The sequence below is a fragment of the Chiloscyllium plagiosum genome, chromosome 37, assembly GCF_004010195.1.
Source record: "Chiloscyllium plagiosum isolate BGI_BamShark_2017 chromosome 37, ASM401019v2, whole genome shotgun sequence".
In the NCBI taxonomy this organism is placed as follows: domain Eukaryota; kingdom Metazoa; phylum Chordata; class Chondrichthyes; order Orectolobiformes; family Hemiscylliidae; genus Chiloscyllium; species Chiloscyllium plagiosum.
This window is the reverse complement of record NC_057746.1, coordinates 3,361,653-3,383,180: the sequence shown is the minus strand read 5'-3', so window position 1 is coordinate 3,383,180 and position 21,528 is coordinate 3,361,653. Positions and strand designations below refer to the sequence as shown.

General features: G+C 43.2%; 1 pseudogene; it reads right to left on the bottom strand.

The window, feature by feature from the left end:
- Positions 1 to 21,528, bottom strand: part of LOC122541204 — a 134,360-nt pseudogene that overhangs the window by 104,728 nt on the left and 8,104 nt on the right.

Sequence of the window (21,528 nt, the reverse complement as noted above, 5' to 3'; positions counted from 1 at the left end):
TGACAAGTAGAGTTATGTGTTGATGGCTTATTATTGTTTATCAGTAATTAGAAATTATTTATTTCCAACAGTTAAATATAGAAATCTGGTCAATGCCTTCGGGAAGACAGGGAATTCTGTGCATTTTTAAAAATTCTTAACTTTTGTTGGGAGTAGCAATGTTTGATTTCTCGCACGCCACCCTAAGAAAGTGAAATATTGTGAAGGCTATTGCAATATGCTTGCACTAGTGATCTGGATTTAAAGCACAGATGATTTAAAGCGCAGTCTCTGGGTGGACAATCAAGTTGTAGTAATAGTAGGGCACAGTTCTCCTGATGGATGTTCATGTGTCTTTGCTACTTAATGTTAGTATGAGTTAATTTACCACAAAGTTAATGTAACCTGTTTTAGTTCTTGATATGTATTAAAGTACATTTTTGTACCAAAGACAAGAGCTTCCTCTTACTCGTGGTCTATCCTCCAAACAAAACTCCACCCCCTATGGCAGAACATTAACTCCACCTCCCACTCTACCAAGGACATGCAAGTTCTGGGCCTCCTCCACCACCAAACTCTAGCCACCCAATGCCGGGAGGAAGAATGCCTCATCTTCCACCTTGGGACTATCCAACCATATGGGATCAATGTAGATTTCATCAGTTTCTTCATTTCCCTTCCCCACCTTCTCCCAGACCCAACCTTCCAATTCAGCACTGCCATCTTGAACTGTTCTACCCACTCATCTTCCTTCCCACCTATCCACTCCACCCTCCTTTCAGACCTATCACCATCATTCCCCATCTCCATCTACCTGTCACATTCCCAGCTACCTTCCAACCAGCCCCATCCCCCTCCCATTTATCTCTCAGCCCCCTTGGGCCTTCTCCACATTCCTGATGAAGAGCTTATGTTTGAAACGTCGACTCTCCTGCTCCTTGAATGCTGCCTGACCGGCTGTGCTTTTCCAGCACCACACTTTTCAACTCTGATCTCCAGCATCTGCAGTCCTCACTTTCTCCTCGTCTATCCTCCACTACAAAAGAGGAGGAGATCGTGGGAATTGTTGAAGATCACGTGGTTAAATTTTGACACTGTATGGGTCTGTGATTTACTGGTGGTGATCTTATTTGAGTGAAACAGATATCCGCTAAAGTCTCCAATGGATAAGCCCATAAATTAAAGTATCACTTCAGTAAAGATGACTAAATGTTATCCTTGTAGTAATAAACAGTTTAGAATTAATAAGCAGTTTAGAATTAATAAACAACAGACTCACCTTTTGAGAAACAAAAGAAGTAACAATATTCCTAGAACTTGAGATTAGCCTAAAACAAAGGACAAAAATAATTACCTACATTTAAAATAACATAATCTGAATAATACACAACAGGTCTCCACGAGCTGAGTAAGAGTGTGCATACTCTCCACAAGGGTCTGTTTCGTTATGGTCATAGAACTCTATGACCATAACGAAGTCCAAGACGTACAATCCAGGATTGTGGTGCACTCCTTCCTGCAAAGCTCTGAACCTGGAGACCAAACCAACCAGACGTTCAGATCAGAGCCCGCAGTTCCAACCTTTGCTGCTGAAATTACCGAGAAAGTCAAATGGACACATTGGCTATAAAACGTCATCAACAAACCTCATCCCTTAATGTGCCGCTAACATGGGGATGTCATTTATCTGGTGGGACAACAATAGATGTTGGACACTGACTATGTCTCTATAAAAGCTGTGCCCACAACTTCCACATCGCAGTGACCGTTAGAGCAGGTTTCACACAAAATAATCCAAACTATCAACCTCTTCCTCACAAAAATGTTCTTGTAATTAGTCTTAAAATGTTCTATATTGAGGCAGTAATATCTCTAAAGAAGAACAGATATCAACATTTATCAGGTATTTCCCAAAATCTTGTGAGAAACCATCTCCAGAGCCCACGGAATCATAGAGTCCCTACAAAAGGCCATTCGACCCATCGAGTCCACGCCGACCTTCCAACGAGCATCCCACCCAGATGCACCCCATCCGTGTCACCCTGCATTTCCCATGGCCAAACCACCTAACCTGCCCATCTTTGGACTCTGCGGGAAACCCACACAGGGCCTGGGAGAATGTGAAAAATATCTGGGACATTGCAAGAAAAACTGACATTGGATGAGAAAATGTTTGAGAGGTTTTCTCTGGAAGTACCTACCTGTGTTTTTTTGGAGGGAATGAGTGACCATCTCCTCAAACATGACTGAATTACAGCCCCAAGCCCAAAAAGCTCCCCCTTCACTGAGGTTGTTTAAAACCCCCACAGGGACTCAGCTCAATTCATCCAAACCGCTCACAATCCCGCTCCGAACTACATTACCCATGCTGCATATGGGCCACTCGCAGGGATGGAATGCAGTACGTAATCGGGACGCCAGCTCGCGGTACCTGACGGGAGTTGTAGTTCCGACCCGCACACTGACCGTTGGTGCCCAGCGCTCGTGAGTTCAAACTGAGCGCGCGCAAGCCCGAGTAGCTGTCACGTTGGCGGTCCTGAATTGGAGGTGCGCTTCTCTCAATGACAGCGGGAACCGGGATCGCCGTCACTTCCCCTATCGAGCACACCCCCTTTATAAGACAACCTCTGTGATGTCGTGTCATCAGATGGTTCTGCACAGGGGCAGCATGTGGATAGGGAATAAGTGGTACCCAGAATAAAACCTTGGTTAGACTCCAGAGCTATGAGGAGGTAAGATTAACTGAACAAGCAAAATGACAAACAAGTATGAAGAATTGGAGGAGGATAGTTGGTCAAGTATGTTGTGGGCTCCAGAAAAGTTTTTATTTCTCAGTCCGCAGATCTTTCCAAAATACTTCTAGCATTTTCTTAAGAGATTTTCAGCATATGTCCATGAGGGAGAAAGATACAGAAGGATTTGCTGAAAGGGTGAGATGAACTGAGGGGAATAGCTCATGTGCAGCATAAATACTAGGAGAGGGTAGTTGGGCTGAATTGTCAGTTTCTGTCCTTTAAAATCGAAATTCTCAGCAGGTCAGGCGATATCTGTGAAGAGAAACAGTGCTAACATTTCAAAGTGAGATGACTCTTCTTCAGAAACTAGGCTGGAGTTGGTTTGACAAAAGCTTTTGTGAGTTAACACTCCCTATTCTCACAAGCATGTACTCAGACCGCTTGACATTCATAGTTGAACTGTTTCTCTGTTTCATTCCTCAGTGCTGGTCACCCTGAAGTCAATGTCAATAAGTGACAGTCATTCCCCAAGCACAGTGACTCCCAAACAATTGCAACATTTAAGAGGCATTTGGATGGGTATATGAATAGAAAGGGTTTGGAGGGATATGGGCCGAGTGCTGGCAGGTGGGACCAAATTGGGTTGGGATATCTAGTTGGCATGGACAGGTTACACCGAAGGGTCTGTTTCCATGCTGTACATCTCTATGACTCTAAGTCAGTGGTACTCTCCAAGCACACAATCAATTCTGGAGAAGACGGCATCTCCCAAAGTCCAGGTGCCTCTCACACAACATAGAACCACTTTCTCAGACCCAGCATCACACCCAAACACCAGCTCAATCTCCTCTCCTACTCTGTTCTCCCTGCCCTTTTCTGTCTCCTGCTCCACTCTCCTGTGTCTGATTCTACCACTGCACATCATCTCTGCCTTGGATTCTGATCTGCTGTCAAACACATCTGAGGATACACATCCCACACTGATGCTGTCAGCTTGAAAGCCTCTGAAAATGAAGAATGCTATTCCTACACAAGAAATTTCTGACAAACAGTGGGTGGAATGATGGCTCAGTGGTTAGCACAGCTGCCTCACAGTGTTGAGGACCTGGGTTCAATTCTAGCCTTGGGTGAGTGTGTGAAGTTTGCACGTTCTCTACATGGGTTTCCTCCAGGTGCTCTGATTTCCTCCCATAGTCCAAAGAGTGAATGTTAGGTGGATTGGCACTGCTACAATGCCCAGGGATGTGTAGGTTAGGTGAATTAGCCATGGGAAATGTAGGGTAGTGGGGTTGAGTCTGGGTGGGATGCTCTTTGTAGAGTTGACGTGGGCTTGTTAGGCCAAATGGCCTGTTCCTACGCTGTAGGGATTCTATGAAATATTTACCAGGGGAACTGAGACAACAGCTGCGATAAGTGAGGTTTTATTCAGTTGGGGCAATGACAAGTGTAAATCCCCACCTGATCTGCTGCTCAAAGTCAACTCCAGTCAGTTTCCCAAGTTTCAGGAAACTCATATTGCTACAGATATATCTAAAGCAATTTTAATTTTAAACAATGTTCCACAAGATACTTAAAATGTTTTATGCCCAAAATTCTTTATTTACTTTTGATGAAATCAAAGTGACATGAATATGGAAAGCTGAAAATATTACCTATTTTAACATTCCCTCTTCATTTTAAAAATTGCATGCACCATAGTTACTCTCTGTACAGTTTCTTGAATTAAAATCACATATGAAAACAAATCTTGTTTCTTTCACGTCTTTCCAACTTTGTCAGCCACCAAGCGTTCAGATCTTCTTATGTTACATATTTGAGTTGTTATACATTCAGCTGATGTCTGCTGGTTCCTGAGGTAATATTGTTGTTCTGGGAAATATTGTTGACATAATAATATTGATCTAATATACTTCTTGAGGAACAATTGACTTCTGAGGCCGATGGTCATTCAGCTCCTGACTTGGTTAGTGAAATCAAGTAGACTTCATCAGCTGTTGGCTGCAAAGGAGCAGATTCTTCAGTTGCGACATTCACTTACACCACATGACTGAGGTGACAACTTCTTGACACAGGCCCATGTTTCCAAGTGGACTAATTTTCAATGAGTAAGTTGAATGTCCCCATTTTGACTAGTTTCCAAATTCTGAGCCCTGGAAAATATTTTGTAGATTTATCAAAGTTAAATACGGATTTTTGTTGTTTCATTTGATTTTGTTACACATTCATGTTATTATTTCTGGCCTCAACAATATTTTAGTTTTTGAAGGGGTGGTATGGGTCTGTATGACCTTTAGTTACTGGACTGGACAACTTGCCCAGCCTTTAGTCAGTGTGTTTCTCACTCCAAAATTGCCTTGTACAAATCTCTTACGGATTTGTAGGCTTTTTTTGATGATGTCTTCGGCAATTTCCACCCCTTCCATTTGAATGGGGACAGTGTAGAAATGATGTGTGGTGCTGAATTTTCCAATCATGCAGGAAGTGGCAAAATTCTTCACTCATGAATTCAGGTCATTGTCACTGATCCCAATGTTAGGAATATCATGATTACTGAACTGTGTTTTCAGACATTGTATGATCCCACTGGGAGTCAGTGACATCAGCTGCTGTATTTTCCCACTGTCTGATTCGTAGTCGACTATGATGAGATAATCGTTCCACTGAGTGTGAAGACTCTACTCCCACATTCATCCATGGGTTTCTGGGATGTCATGGGCCATGAGCAACTTTTTGTCTTGTTTAGGTTGATGTTCATTACAAGCACTGCCCTGGCTATGTCATCCTTCATTTCATTGTTCATTATTGGCAAGTAGATCACTTCTCCTACCTTTCTCAGACTGGACTGGATTCTTTGATGGTTTATGTGGAATGTGTTTCAGCATTTCATTTCTCATCTTTTCAGAGATAATTAGCCTGCTCCCTTTGTACAAGATGACATCTTGGGCTATTATCTCATTTCTGTCCAATGCTCTTTTACAGTCACAGGGGTGTCCTTGATGGTTTCAGTCCATCCTTTCATCAAAACTTCCTGTAACACCTGAAGAGTTGCACACCGTTATAAAATTTGTTTGATGTGAGAAACCTGTCAGATTAAATTTCTCCACTGAGTTAATGATTTCCAGAGCATGTCGAGCTGCTGCTTCTTATTGAATTTCACACACTGTATCAGCAAGAAACCTGTTCAAGGAAAGTGCAGCTTTTGACATCATGTTGTTTGTTTCCTGTGCAAAAACTTTACAGCAGATAAAAAATGACTTGAAAAAGATGCACTGAATTGTCTTGTAGTCAGACTCTATTATTGCTTTCTCTCTCCCAAACAGGTACTGGTAGTAAAGTTCACAATCAAAGACGTTACGCAGACCATCTTTCTCAATGTGTGTACAGTGTTGTTCAGTTTGTGTTAATGTTCTGGATACAAACACAGCGGGTTGTCCTCACTGCCTGGGGGCTACTCCAAGTCCTGTTTCACTGACATCACACTGCAGGGTCACTCCATTGTTACATCATAATCCCTCAGCACTGGTGATGTCATCACTAGTTGTTTGATGGGAGTGAAAGCTGCTTCTTGTTCTGTGTCCCAGTCCCACTGAACACCCTGCACAGTGAGACTGTGTACAGGTTCACACACCAGGACACATTGGGAAGAACCTGACAAGGTAGTCCCCAAGTGAGTTTGTTCCGCTCCTTTGTGAGCACAATGATTAATCAGCTGACATGCTGACTGTATAAAAACCTTGTCACTAATGTGAATAGTTTCTCCCCTGTGTGAATGCATTGGTATTTGTGGAGATTGGTGAGAAGAATGACTTCTCACACATGCCACATGTGAAAGGTTTCTGGGATGTGAATGAGTTAGTGCACAAGGAGTGTGGATGACGAGGATAATGATTTATCACACACTTCACAGGTGAATAGTTTCTTCTCTGTGAATTCTCTGGTGGGCTAGGAGGTTTGATAACCTTGAGAATGATTTATCACACACCTCACACATGAATGGTTTCTCCCCTGTGTGAATCCTCTGATGGACCAGGAGGTTTGATAACATTGAGAAGGATTTGTCGCATACCTCACATGTGAATGGTTTTTCTCCTGTATGAATGCGTTTGTGTCTTCGAAGGTTTGATAGCCTTGAGAACCATTTCTCACACACATCGCAGGTGAATGGTTTCTCCCCTGTGTGAATCCTCTGATGGAACAGGAGGTCTGAAGACCTTGAGAATGATTTGCCACAAAGATCACACATGAATGGTCTCTCTGCTGTGTGAATACGTTGGTGAACATGAAGATGTGATGATGATGAGAATGACTTCTCACAAACATCACACATGAACAGTTTCTCCCCTGTGTGAATGTGTTGGTGTTTGTGGAGGTTTGATGACTGCGCAAATGATTTGTTGCAAACCTTACATATGAATGGCTTCTCTCCTGTGTGTATGCGTTGGTGCGTGCGGAGTGTTGACGACTGTGAGAATGATTTGTTGCATACTTTGCACGTGAATGGTTTCTCCCCTGTGTGAACGCGTTGGTGCTCGAGAAGGGTTGATGACTGTGAGAATGATTTGTTGCACACCTCACACAGGAATGGTTTCTTAACTGTTTGGATACATTGGTGATTTCCCAATCCCAATAACTGTGCACAGCCCTGGTTGGACACCTCACACTTGTAAGGCTTCTCCCGACTATGTATGTATCGGTGACTCACGAGCATTGATTTGTGTTTGAAAACTTGGTTGCACACTTCACACTTGTACTGCTTCTCTTCCATGAAGATGCTCTTGTGTAAACAGCTGGACAACAGATGCACTTTGTATGTTCAGAAAATTTACAAGCCTGTGACGTCCTTCTCACACCTCACACTTCAATAGACTCTCCCCAATAGGAATGGTGGTTCATGAGGCTCAATGAAATGACTGAAACTCTTACCAGACTTGCAGCCACTCACACTTCTTCTCAGCCCTACCTTGACGGATCACCCACAGCCAGACCTTGAGAAAGATTGATTCTGGTGGAAGGCTCCGCATCTCTGACCAGTTTCAGCTCTGATGACATGTCAGAGCTCCATGACCCAACTGATTTGCAGATGATAGTTTCACTGCCAAACCTTCTCTGTGTTGAGCAATGCTGTGTAGGAATTGGATGTCTTCCCACAGTTGAGTTCTTCCTTGGGTGATAGTCAGGATCTATCTGCAGTGTCTATCCACTCTGCAACCTTTGGTGTAGTCCTTCTGTAAAACAGGAAAAGGAAACATGATTTTCTTCACCTTCTCTCCTCCTTTACAAAAGGGGTTGATTCCTTAGTTCAAAAAAATTCCACAGTGAGTGTCAGTCTGCTATCTCTTTGCTTTTCCTCACTTGTCACACACAGCAGGGTCACAGGATAGTAACCAAGAACAGACAATATGGCTAGTTTTGTTCTCGATACAGACCCCCATCTTCCCAAGCACCATGAGGCAATGGAAAAGACAATCATGCAGAGTATGAACAGGCTATCAATTTACAATAAGCTGGTATCACTGATTCATATCAATCTGGAATCATCCCAGACCCCTCCATCACCACCACCGTTATCTGACTGAAAGATGGGGGATGTCCTCAACATCGACTGCGTGGAGTCTCATGGCGTCAGGTAAAACGACTTCAAGGAAACCTACCACTTCCCTCCCAACTTATGAATGAGTCCTTCACCATGTTAATCATCACGAGGGAAGTAGACTAAGGACAGATACGAAAAATGGGTGTCCATGAGCCATCAGCAGCAGCAGGATTGTATTCCATCACAATCTCACAGCCTACCACAGACCTCATTCCAGGATTGTCATCAAACCAGTAGATAGGCAGGGAAGGAACAGAACTGGGAACTTTAGAGTTCAGGTTTTAAACAAGTCAGTATACTACCGAGGGCTATATGCAAACTAACCACAAAGTCTAAGAAGTGATAAACGGCAAACCAGCCAGTCAACCAACAGATGAGAGAAAATCTCTGTTGTCCTTCCACATTTTGTTGAGAATTGTGAATAATCAGCTAAGGGTTGGCTCCCTCATTACATCCATTCCCAATCCCGTCAGAACCAGTGCAGGATACAATGCTGACTTCAATGAACAGTCGTGAATACATGATCAAACTAAATGTCCTCCTTTGGTGCTGGGTGAACCCATTTCAAATACACAAATTCTCCTCACTATCAAGCAGGCTGAGGTCAGGTGCAACTTACTGGTTAGAGATTTGTAAAATTGTTATATTTTAAATTGCAGTTAAGAAAAACAAGATCATGAGGGTTGCTATGAGATTGTATAGGCAAAAGTGAGGACTGCAGATGCTGGAAATGAGAGTTTACATTAGAGTGGTGCTGGAAAAACACAGCAGGTCAGGCAGCAACCGAGGAGCAGGAAAATCGACGTTTCGGGCAAAAGCCCTTCATCAGGAATCTATTCCTGAAGGGCTTTTGCCCGAAATGTCGATTTTCCTGCTCTTTGGATGCTACCTGACCTGCTGTGCTTTTCCAGCACCACTCTAATCTAAACACATGAGATTGTATAGCTCTTCCCAGCAACAGGCTAAGTGGGTTGGTTACCACGGGGTCAGGTTGGAACTTGCTGAGCAAGATGACAAGTTATCACAACTGAAAACAAAAGCAAGAACAGCTGGAGCTGAGTGGACAGATTTTCTGTCTCTGAGATTATGGACAAAGAAAGACAGAACATGAGCGAGAGACAGGTCTGAGAGAGAGAGAAAGAGAGAGACAGCACGTACTGTAGCCAGTGTGGTCAGCAGAGAGGAAAGGGTGTCCTTTTTGTGGTCTGCTAGGCAGAATGTCAGAGGGAACACGTTGAAGAGACACAATCTAAAGACTCCAGATGATTTGTCCTGACGAGGCTGGAGAGCAGACAGTGTCGGCAGTCACTTCAGAACTTCTCTGGAAAGTGACAGGAGTGCCTTTTGATGGTCACTCAAATTCAGTAAAACAGTGTGAAGCAAACCTCCTTATAGCTGAGATTGGCATTGGACAAGTTCCTCAAAACCACATGCTTCTGGAGAAAATGAAACCTAAGTTATGTGTGTGGTATAGAGTGTTCAATTGTGTTGTCCACACTACTTACACTACAGATGGTAGTAGAACTTGGAGAAATTTGAAAAGACCAGGAAACATCCAGATTCCAACTCAAATAGAGAACTGACCATTTCCAGTCCACCGGATAACAATCAGCTCCCAAACACATACAATTCAACAACAGAAAATCAATAAGAATCCTTAGACACTCTACATCTCCCGGATAATGACACCTCACCTTCTCATATTCAGGAATGAACCATCAACAAAACTCAGCCTGGAAATCAGAGGGAAATGCTTCCAATAACACACTCAATATCCAACACACAGCTCCAGTCACACAGTTCAGCACAAAGCACCGAGTAAACAGCTCTCTCAGCTGGATCTTCTCACACAGCATAAGGGACATTTCCACCCCTTATTGTCCACAAAACAGTCAGACTGCCTGAAGATTGGTGTGGATATTATGGGATACAATTTGTATAAAAGCTGCTCCTTCACTCACTATCTCCTCACTTGGTTTTCAGTCCCTATAGGAAGTGAACCAGCTCTGGAAGAGGAAGAGGAGACAATGTGCAGAGTGGGTGGGCTCTCTGATTGACGTCTCTCACAGTCAATCCAAATATTTCTGGAGCAACATGAATTTCCTGAAACTTGGGAAACTGACCGGGAAATGGAGGTGACTTTGAGCAGCAGATCAGGTGGGGATTTAAACTTGTCACTGTCCCATCTGAATAAAACCTCACTTATTGCAGCTGCTGTCTCAGCTCCTCTGGTAAATGTTTGACAGAGATTTCGAGTATGGGAAGAGCATTCTTCATCCTTGAAAGCGTTCAAACTGACAACATCAGTGTGGAATGTGTAGTCTCGGAAGTGTTTGATAGTAAGTCAGAAGAGGAAGACCTACAGCACTCTTAGGAGACAGTGATACCATACGTTTAAACACAGGAGGGAACAGGTTCAAGGAGTACCTCTGTGCTTGGGGCACGCCTGTAATTGGAAATGACTACACCAGAGGTTGAATCTGGGACTTGGGGAATTAACTCTCATTCTCACCAGACCTCTCTGTTGACTCTCATCCTTTGATGGATGCCACACACTCTGCTTAACCCCTCACTCTCCGCGCGCGCATCTCCCCCATTCCAATTGCAATTTCAGGATTTGGGAGGTGACAACACATTCAAGGTCATTGCTCAGGAATGATTTAGAGATGCCCGGTGTACAAAGTTAAAAATCACACAACACCAGGTTTAGTTGGAAGCACGACTCCACCTGATGAAGGAGCAGTGCTCCGAAAGTTAGTGTTTCCAAATAAACCTGTTAGACTATAACCCAATGTTGTGTGATTTTTAACATTGTTGAGGAAAGGGAGGTTGGAGTTAGAATTCTCACATAGAATCTCTGCAACCCGGAAAGAGGGCATTGGTCTGTGCAATCCACACTGATCCTCTGAACATCTCACTGAGCCCTCTACTCTAGTGCTATAACCCCATTCATGGCTAACCCACCTAGCTTGCACATTCTGGACAATTTAGCATGGCCAGTCTACCTTACCTGCACATTTTTGGACGGTGTGAGGAAACCAGAGCACCTGGCGGAAACCCACACAGACATGGAGAGAACGCATAAATGCCACACGACACCCGATGCAGGAATCGAACCCGGATCTGTGGCACTGTGAAGCAGCAGTGCTTGCCTCTGAGCCACAGTTTCCAGGAATCAAGTTTTTTTTAGGTGGGCCAGTGAGAAGGAAAGAAGTGGCAGGGGCAGCTGATAGAATTGTTTCAACCTTATTTCCCTGAGCAGAGAAGAATAACCTGGGAACAGAGGTTGAAAGGCACTGATGGAAGAATCAGAAGGGAGTTAAGGAGTAACGTTTTCAACAGCATATGGGGAAGTTCTGGAATTCACTGTCTGAAAAGGTGAGAGAGGCAGAAACCTTCATCACATTAAAACAATCTGATGTAAACTTGAAAGAGTAATTTATCCACATTTAAAATGAAGATAGAAATAACTTCTCCATATTGGCACTATCCAATCAAACACTCAGAAACAGGTACATAGAGTGGTGGGTTTGGGAGCAGGACCGGGTTAAATAGGGAGTTCTGCGGGCAGGGTACACTGCAGCTTAGACTCATTGACGAATACCAGGGATTTTCAGATAGGAGGAGTCTTTTGTCAAGTGACTGTGCTTGAACCAGTAGGCATGATTTGCAGGTGCAGGTGTTGGATTGGAGAGTACAACGTTAAAAATCACAAATCACTACGTTATAGTCCAACAGGTTTATTTACAGTCATAGAAATATACAGCACAGAAACAGACCCTTCGTCCATGCCGAACAGATATCCTAACCCAATCTAGTCCCACCTCCCAGCACCCGGCCCATTTCCCTTCACACCCTTCCTATTCATATAACCAACTAGATGCCTTTCAAATGTTGTAATTGTACTAGCCTCCACCACTTTCTCTGGTAACTCATTCCATACACGTACCACGTTCTGAGTGAAAAAGTTTCCCCTCAGGTATCTTTAATACCCTTTTTCCTCTCAACCTAAACCTATACCCTCTTGTTCTGGACTCTCCTATCCCAGGGAAAGACTTTGTCTATTTATCCTATCCATGCCCCTCATGATTTTACAAAGCCCTATAAGGTCACCCCTCAGCCTCTGACACTCCAGGGAAAACAGCCCAGAATTGCATGCAATATTTCAAAAATGGCCTAACCAATGTCCTGTACAGCCCTAACATGACCTCCCAACTCCTATACTCAATACTCTGACCAATAAAGGAAAGCATACCAAACGCCTTCTTCACTATCCTATCCACCTGCAACTCCACTTTCAGGAAGCCATGAGCCTGCACTCCATGGTCTCTTTGTTCAGCAACACTCCCCAGGACCTTATCATGAAGTCTATAAGTCTGCTCAGATTTACTTTCCCAAAAAGCTGCACCTCGCATTTATCTAAATTAAACTCCATCTGCTACTTCTCAGCCCATTGGCCCATCTGATCAAGACCCTTTTGTAATCTGAGGTAACCTTCTTCACTCTCCACTACACCTCCAATTTTGGTGTCATCAGCAAACTTACTAATTAGACGTCTTATGCTTACATCAAAATCATTTATTTAAATTATGAAAGGTAGTGGACCCAACACCAATCCCTGTGGCACTCCCCTGGTCACAGGCCTCCAGTCTGAAAAACAACTTTCCACCACCACTCTGTCTTCTACCTTTAAGCCAGTTCTGCGTCCAAATGGCTAGTTCTCCCTGTATTCCATGAGATCTAACCTTGCTAACCAGTCTTCTATGTCGAACGCCTTACTGAAGTCCATATAGATCACGTCAACCATTCTGCCCTCATCAATCCTCCTTATTACTTCCTCAAAAAACTCAATCAAGTTTGTGAGACATGACCTCCCACGCACAAAGCCATGCTGACTATCCTCAATCAGTCCTTGCCTTTCCAAATACATGTACATCCTGTCCCTCAGGATTCCCTCCAACAACTTGCCCATCACCAATGCCAGACTCACTGGTCTATAGTTCCTTGGCCCGTCCCTACCACCCTTCCTAAACAGTGGCAACACGTTAGCCAACCTCCAGTCTTCCAGCACCTCACCTGTGACTATTGACAATACAAATATTTCAGCAAGGGGCCCAGCAATCACTTCCCTAGCTTCCCACTGAGTTTCAGGATACATCTGATCATGTCCCGGGGACCCATCCACTTTTATGTGTTTCAAGACATCCAGCACCACCTCCTCTGTAGTATGGACATTTTTCAAGATGTCACCATCTATTTTCCTACATTCTATATCTTCCATGTCCTTTTCCATAGTAAACACTGATGCAAAATACCCACCTCGTCTCTTCCCCCATCTCGTGTGGCTCCACACAAAGGCGGCCTTGCTGATCTTTGAGGGCCCTATTCTCTCCCTAGCTAACCCCACCACACCCCCCTCCGCGCTGTCTGAGCAGCCAGAGGAAGTGGTGGAGGCTGGTACAATTGCAACATTTAAAAGGCATTTGGATGGGTATATGAATAGGAAGGATTTGGAGGGATATGGGCCGGGTGCTGACAGGTGGGACTAGATCGGGTTGGGATATCTGGTCGGCATGGACCGAAGAGTCTGTGTCCATGCTGTACATCTCTATGACTATATGACCTGTAAAAACCCTTTGGATTCTCCCCAATTCAATTCGCCAAAGCTATCTCATGTCCCCCTTTTGCCCTCCTGATTTCCCTCTTAAGTATACTCCTACCACCTACAAAGCCTTCCAATTATTAATTCAATCTATCTTGTCGAGCACTAGCTTTCAGAGCGCTGCTCCTTCATCAGGTGGTTCTGGAGTATAAGATTGTAAGGCACAGAATTTATAGCAAAAGTTTACAGTGTAATGCAACTTAAATTATATATTGAAAAAGACCTGGATTGTTTGTTAAGTCTCTCATCTTTTAGAATGACCATGTTGGTTTCAGTTCTTTCATATGTAAATCCCAGAACTTTCTTAAAGTTATAAAGTACATTCTCAAGTGAACTTTACCAATAGGTGTCATGTCGGTCCAGATAATGCATTGAAGGTGTGAGGTGCACTGTATAAGGCTGTCTGTGCCCCAATGTTTAGACTGATTTTATTTCTAAAAAAGGGATTTACAGAATCTTACATTGATTCACGCAGTTTTTGAGCAAAATAAAATGTAACCCTGCAAGTACAAATTAACCCCACAAACTTATATGTATGTGTGTGCATGTGGGTGGGTGGGTGTGGGGGGGGTTGGATATGACTGTCTGTGAGAGACTATGTGCATGTGTGTGAGTGTAAAGAGGTACAAGTCTGTGAGCGGGTGCATGTGTGGATGAGAGTGTGGGAGTGTATTTGTGTGTATGAGAGAGAGCTTGTGTATGGATCTGTAAGAGCGTGTGTGCGTGTGAGATTGTGTGATTTAGTGTCTGTGTGTGTAGTGCAGTGGAGTTACCTGAACCCAAGATCCCGGTTGAGACCATCCCCATTGGTACCGAACCTCGCTATCAGCCTCTGTTTGACCACTTTGCATTGTTGCCTGTCCTGAAGTCCGCCTTGAAGGATGGTCACCCGAAGGTCTGAGGTCGACTATCCCGGGATGCTGAAGTGTTCTCTGACTGGAGGGAACACTCCTGTCTGTTGATTGTTGTGTAGTGTCCATTCATCCATTGCTGTAGCCTCTGCTCAGTCTCATCAATGTACCATTCCTCAGGGCATCCGTGCCTGCAGTGTATCAGGTAGACAACGATGGCCGAGTCATGAGTACCTGCCGCATACATGATAGGTGGCCTCCCCACCTGTAAAGGTGGTATCCGTGTTGACCAGATATCGCGGGTTTTTGGACGTTTGGGTCTTTTTGCTGTACAGATCCTCTATCACTCCTGGAGTCAACCGACTTTTCTCCATCAGTTTTACTTCTCCTTATAGCAAGAAATTTACCACCTTTCACAGCCTCAAGAACCCAAACACAAAGACAACACTGACATCTACAGCTCTAACCAGTTACCACTTCAAATTAAATCAAACTTTCAGGCTGCCAGTTTATAGTGGGAAAAGTATTCTGTACACAGCCTTGGGACCTAGCCCCTTAGAAACTGGATTAATATACAGAAATATTGTCCTTTATTATCAAGTCATGGCTTAGTTATCATTCTTATCTCTGAGTCGCTCCAGAGAACTGAGCACTGAGGCTGACATGTCACTCTCTGTGAGAATAAACAATTTATTACATTCAGACATTCACAAATGGAACTTTATTTGCTATGGAGGACTTTTTATGGCTTGGGATTTAATACATGATGTAAAAATGTGAATCATTCTTTCTTTCTTTGGGAAATGCTCTGATTCTTGTGATTTGGAAAATGCAAACTCAACCCATCTCAACCCACAATGACATTGACCAATATACTATATGTAGGACTTTCTTACTGTGGAATCCAGGATGATATGTCACTTCTCTGATACCATTGTCAAGTATGTCGCTGAACAGCTGCACGTGTCAGTGGCAGAACATTTTTAGACAGTGATCATTTTATTATTATGGTCATTTGTTAAAATGCATTCATGGAATATGAGCATCTCTGGCTGAGTAAGCATTAATTACCAATCCCTAATCGCCTTTGAGAAGGTGGTGGGAAGCTGTCTTCTTGAACTGCTGCAATGCATGTGCTGTCGGTAGACCACAAAGTTGCGAGGGAGGAAATTCCAGGATTTTGACCCAGGGCCAGGGAAGGAATGGCGACATATGGTGAATGGCTTGGAGGGGATTTTGCAGATGGTGATGTTCCCATGTATCTACTACCCTTGTCCTTCCAGATGAAAGTGGTCGTGTGTTTGGAAAGGATATTCAAGGATCTTTAGTGAATTTCTGCAGTGAGTCTTGTCAACAGTATGCAGTGTTGCTACTGACTGTTGGTGGTGGAGGGAGTGAATGTTTATAGACATGGTGCCAATCAAGCAGGATGCTTTGTCCTGGATGGTGTCAAGCTTCTTGAGCTTATCCAGGGAAGTGATGAATATTCTGTTACACTCCTGACTTATCCTTGTCTGTGGTAGACAGGCTTTATGGAGTCAGGAGATGAGTTACTCTTTGCAGCATACCTAGCCTCTGGCCTGCTGTTGTAGTCATTGTACTGAAGTGGTTTGTTCAGGTTCTGGTCAATGGTAAACCCAGAATTTTGATAGTGAGGGATTCAGTGATGGTAACACCATTGAATCTCAAGGGGCAGTGGTTAGATTGTATTTTACTGGAGACAGTCATTGCCTGGCATTTTGTATGAAGTGAATGTTAATTACGAAATTTTGACCCAAGGCTGGATATTGTCCAGATTTTGCTGAACATTGCGCAGCCATCAGTAAACATCCCATTTCTGACCTTATGATGTAGAGGTCACTGATGAAGCAGCAGAGCCTAGGACACTACCCTGAGGAACCCCTGCAGAAATACCGTGCAGCTTGGGTGACTGATCTTCAACAATCTTGACCATCTTCCCCTGTGATGACTCCAATCAACAGAGGATTTTGCCCTAGGCCAGGCCATGAGGTTGCAGATTGTGTTGAAGTACAATTTTGCTGCTGCTAATGGCCCACAGTACCTCATGGATGTCCAGTCTTGAATTGTCAGATTTGTTTGAAGTCTGTCCTACTGTAGCACAACGACAGAGAGTATTCTCTTTTTGAAGGTGGGTCTTAAGCTCCACAAGAACTGTGTGGTACTCACTCTTACCAACACTGTCATGAACAGATGTATCGGCAGGTAGATTGGTGAGGATGAGCTCAAATATGTTTCTGTCTCTTGTTGGTTCCCTCACTACCTGCTGCAGACCCAGTCTAACAGCAGTTGTTTAGTTCTTGAATAACTCAATAAGTAGTGGAGCGGCACAGTGGTTCAGTGGTTAGCACTGCTGCCTCACAGCACCAGGGACCCGGGTTCAATTCCCGCCTCGGGCAACTGTCTGTGTGGAGTTTGCACATTCTCCCCGTGTCTGCGTGGGTTTCCTCCGGGTGCTCCGGTTTCCTCCCACAGTCCAAAGATACGCAGGTTAGGTGAATTGGCCATGTAGTGCTAGGTGCAGGGGTAAATGTAGGGGAATGGGTCTGGGTGGGTTGCTCTTCGGAGGGTCGGTGTGGACTTGGTGGGCCGAAGGGCCTGTTTCCACACTGAAGGGAATCTAATCTAAAAAAAATCTAATCTAGTGCTTGTGCTGAGCCACTCTTGGTGGTGTACATTCAAATATCTTGCTCAAGGTACATTCTGTGACCTTCCTACCTCAGTGCTTCTTCCAAATGTTGCTGACTGAGTATAGTCTGTGGTGACCAGCAGGAAGTTTTCTTTGCTGTCACCTCTATTGGATCAGGGATAGTGATGGCGGTATATGGCCCATTGCCTGTAAGGTATGAATCTGTTAAGTGTGACTATGTCAGGCTAGTGCTTGACTAGTTTGTGATACAGCTTTCCCAATTTTAGCACTAACCCCTGATATTAGTAAGGAAACTTTGCAGAGTCGACAGGACTATTTATGTCATTTTCATTTCTGATGCCTGAGTTGATGCCAGATGATCCATCCAGTTTGATTCCTCATTTAGACTTTCTACATTATTACAACTGAGTGGTTTGCTCTGCCATTTCAGAGGGCTGTTAAGAGTCAACCAATATAGGCCAGACTAGGATAGGACTGCAGTTTCTTTCCATTCCAGGGATTCATGAAACAGTTTTTTTTCCTGATAATTGATAATGGTGATCACTAGATTCCTAATTCCAGGTTTCCACGAATTCAATGTTTACTGTCTGCCATGACGACATTCAAACTAGGATTCCCAGAACATTAGCTGGATCTCTGGACTCATAATCTTGTGATATACCTTTAGACCATACCCCCTCTTTCATTTTATTGAAAATGAACAATTTGGAGTAAGAATATTTAATTTATTGAAACTCACCAATGGATCGTCCCAGAAAAATTTTAAAATCCAAGGTTATCAGGCAACACAGTCACTGTACAATCTGATGCTTTTAAAGAGATTGTTCAGGCACAGTAAGAGTTCTGAGTGTGGAAACTGCAGAGGCATTAGCCATAATTTTCAATCGTCCTTGAATTCAGGATGATGCCAGAGGACTGGAGAATTGTAAACAGTTCTCCTCATACATATTGCCAGATCTACTGGGTTTCTCCAGTTTGTTCCTATTGCAAACACAGCCTTGCTCAAAACAAGACAAGCCTAGCAACTGCAGGTCAGTCAGTTTAATATTGAAGTGGCAGTTTCTAGAAACAATAGTTCAGGATAAAATTAAGTCACTTGGTCAGATGTGTGTTAATTAAGGACAGACAACATTGATTTGAAAAGAGCAATGCACGTTTAACTCATTTTCTTAAGTTTTTTGAGGTAACAGAGAGGAATGTTGAGGGGAATTTTGTTGATGTGACATATTTGGACTTCCAAAAGGCTTTTGACAATGTGCCATACAATAGATTTGCTGAATACTTAGAACTCATGGAATCAAAGGGAAAATAGTTTCATAGATACAAAATTGACTGAGTGACAAAGAACAGTGAGGAATGGATAATGGATGTTTCTCAAGCTGGAGGAAGGTTTATAGTGAATTTCTCCAGGGGTTAGTGTTACAACACAGCTCTTCCTGAGAGATAATTAATGACCTTGGTGTTATGGCACATTAAAACATTTACACTATATTCGGAGGTGTTGTGAACTGTGAGGAGAATGATATGGCATTTCAAAAGGAGATAAGATTTGTGAAATGGATGAACACGTAGCAGATGAAATCTAATGCAGAGAAGTGTGAAGTGATTATGTTATTGGAAAACCTCGGACAGACAATATAAAATAAAGGTACAATTCTAAAAGGATGCAGAGAAAGAGGGATCTTGATGTATCTCTGCAAAATCAGCAAAGGTAACAAGGCATGTTGCAAGTGAGGATATTAAAATTAAGGTATCCTGGACTCTATCAGTAAGGGGACAGACTACAAAAGCAGGACAATTATACCAAAAATCTGATAAAATACTAGCTTATCCTCAGCTCTGCATCCAGCTCTAGCAGCACTATTGCCATTGGCGGGAGGCTGGCAAGGCTGGGACATTTTTCACTGGAGCCTAGGAGGTTGAGAGGTGACCTTGTAGAGGTTTATAAAGTAATGAGAGGTATAGATAAAGTGAATGGAAGATGTCTTTTCCTTAGGACGGGGGCTTTCAAGACTAGGAGGCATATTTTTAAGGTGAGAGGAGAAAGATTTTAAAAAGACATGAGGGGCAATTTATTTTACGCAGAGTGGTTCATGTGTGGAATGAACTTTCAGAGGAAGCAGTGGATGTGGGTATAGTTACATATCTGAAAGGCATTTGGATAAGTACATGAATAAGAAATGTTTGGAAAGATACAAGCAAACGCAGGCAGGTGAGTCTAGTTTAGTTTGGGATTATGGGCGGCATGGACTGGTTGGACCGAAGGGTCTGGTTCCATGCTGCATGATTCTATTCAGCCTCTCGCTTTAACTCAAACTCTCCAGTGCTGGTAACATCCTGGTATATCTCTTCTGAACCCTCTCCAGCTTTTTAATAATATCCTTCCTGGACAACCATTATGGACACAGTACTTTAAGACAGGCCTCATCAACATCCCAACTCCTAAATTCAAAGGACAAAGCAATGAAGGCAAGTGTGCTAAACATCTTTTTTTAACCAGCCTATCTATACAGTATATGACACAAACTTCAAATAATTATATTCCTGAACCGAGGTCTCTCTGTTCTGCAACACTACCCAAGACCTTACTTTGAATTGTATAAGTCCTGCCCTTGTTTACTTTACCAAAATGCAATACCTTACGTTTATCCAAATTAAACTACATCTTCCAACCTTCAGCCCATTGACCCAGTTGATCAAGATCTCTTTGTAATCTTAAATAATCTTCTTTATTGACCATTATACCACTAATTTTGGTGTCATTTGCAAACTTACTCACCATGCCTTCTCTATTCTCATCTAAATCATTTATACAAATGCTCAGTTATCTGTAAGAATAATAGGGGTAGTTATGGTCGGGGATTTGAACTTTTCAAACATCGACTGGGACTGCCATAGTGTTAAAGGCTTAGATGGAGAGGAATTTCTTTAGTGCGTACAAGACAATTTTCTGATTCAGTATGTGGATGTACCTACTAGAGAAGGTGCAAAACTTGACCTACTCTTGGGAAATAAGGCAGGGCAGGTGACTGAGTTGTCAGTGGGGGAGCACTTTGGGGCCAGCAACCATAATTCTTTAAATTTTAAAGTAGTGATAGAAAAGGATAGAGCAGATCTAAAAGTTGAAGTTCTAAATTGGAGAAAGGCCAATTTTGACGGTATTTGGCAAGAACTGTTGAAAGCTGATTGGAGGCAGATTTTTGCAGATAAAGGGATGGCTGGAAAATGGGAAGCCTTCAAAAATGAGATAAAAGAATCCAGAGAAAGTATATTCCTGTCAGGGTGAAAGGAAAGGCTGGTAGGTATAGGGAATGCTGGATGACTAAAGAAATTGAGGGTTTGGTTAAGAAAAAGAAGGAAGCATATGTAAGGCATAGACAGGATAGATCGAGTGAATCTTTCGAAGAGTATAAAGGAAGTAGGAGTATACTTAAGAGGGAAATGAGGAGGGCAAAAAGGGGACATGAGATAGCTTTGGCAAATAGAATTAAGGAGAATCCAAAGGGTTTTTACAAATACATTAGAGACAAAAGGGTAACTAGGGAGTGAATAGGGCCCCTCAAAGATCAACAAGGCAGCCTTTGTGTGGAGCCACAGAAGATGGGGGAGATACTAAATGAATATTTTGCAACAGTATTTACTGTGGAAGAGGATATGGAAGATGTAGACTGTAGGGAAATAGATGGTGACATCTTGAAAAATGTCCAGATTACAGAGGAGGAAGTGCTGGATGTCTTGAAACAGTTAAAGGTGGATAAATCCCCAGGACCTGATCAGGTATACCCGAGAACACTGTGGGAAGCTAGAGAAGTGATTGCTGGGTCTCTTACTGAGATATTTTAATCATCGATAGTCACACGTGAGGTGCCAGAAGACTGCAGGTTGGCTAATGTGGTGCCACTGTTTAAGAAGGGTGGTAAGGACAAGCCAGGGAACTATAGACCAGTGAGCCTGACCTCAGTGGTGGGCAAGTTGTTGGAGGGAATCCTGAGGGACAGGATGTACATGTATTTGGAAAGGCAAGGACTGATTAGGGATAG